The sequence below is a fragment of the Rhinopithecus roxellana genome, chromosome 6, assembly GCF_007565055.1.
Source record: "Rhinopithecus roxellana isolate Shanxi Qingling chromosome 6, ASM756505v1, whole genome shotgun sequence".
Classification (NCBI taxonomy): domain Eukaryota; kingdom Metazoa; phylum Chordata; class Mammalia; order Primates; family Cercopithecidae; genus Rhinopithecus; species Rhinopithecus roxellana.
In genome coordinates, this window is record NC_044554.1 from 106068966 (window position 1) to 106069649 (window position 684).

The following is a 684-nucleotide window of genomic DNA, read 5'->3' on the forward strand; positions in this document are numbered from 1 at the left end:
CTCAGCCTGGTGGAGCTGAAGAACACCAACATCGAGCTGCACATGGACGTGTCCCGCCACCTGCTGACCATTCCAGAGCGAGTGTGCCCGCCGGCTCGGCCCCACCCGGACCCCAGCACTGTCCCTCCTAACAGGGCAGGGCTGGCCTGCCAGAGCAGAGAGGCTGCTGCCGGGAGCTCCTTTTGCTGTTGTCCAGCCACCCTCTGCTGCCTGCAGGTTCCTGTTCCTCCCCTGCTCACCTGCCCCTGTGGCTACGCTGGGCCAGGTAGGAGAGGCTTCCAGATTCCTTTCATCTCTCACACAGGCTGGAGTCCAGAGGCAGCCTGGTAGGTCAGCTAGGCCCAACCCCACTATGGGAGGGGATACTGTAGCGTAGAGGAGATGTGGGCTTGCCCCGTCCTATACCAGGGCTTTTCTCTCTGGACACTCACTCCCTGCTCAGACCCACTGAGCACAGAGTGGCCATGTGCAGAGACACTGGCCATGCGATTCCCATCCACACCAGGGTGCATCTGGAGGTGAAAGGGGGCTGTTAACATTACACTGGGCCGGCTAGGTGTGGTGGCTCACGCCTGTAATCCCAGCACTTTGGGAGGCCAAGGTGCATGGATCACCTGAGGTCAGGAATTTGAGACCAGCCTGGCCAACATGGTGAAACCCCGTCTCTACTAAAAATACAAAAAT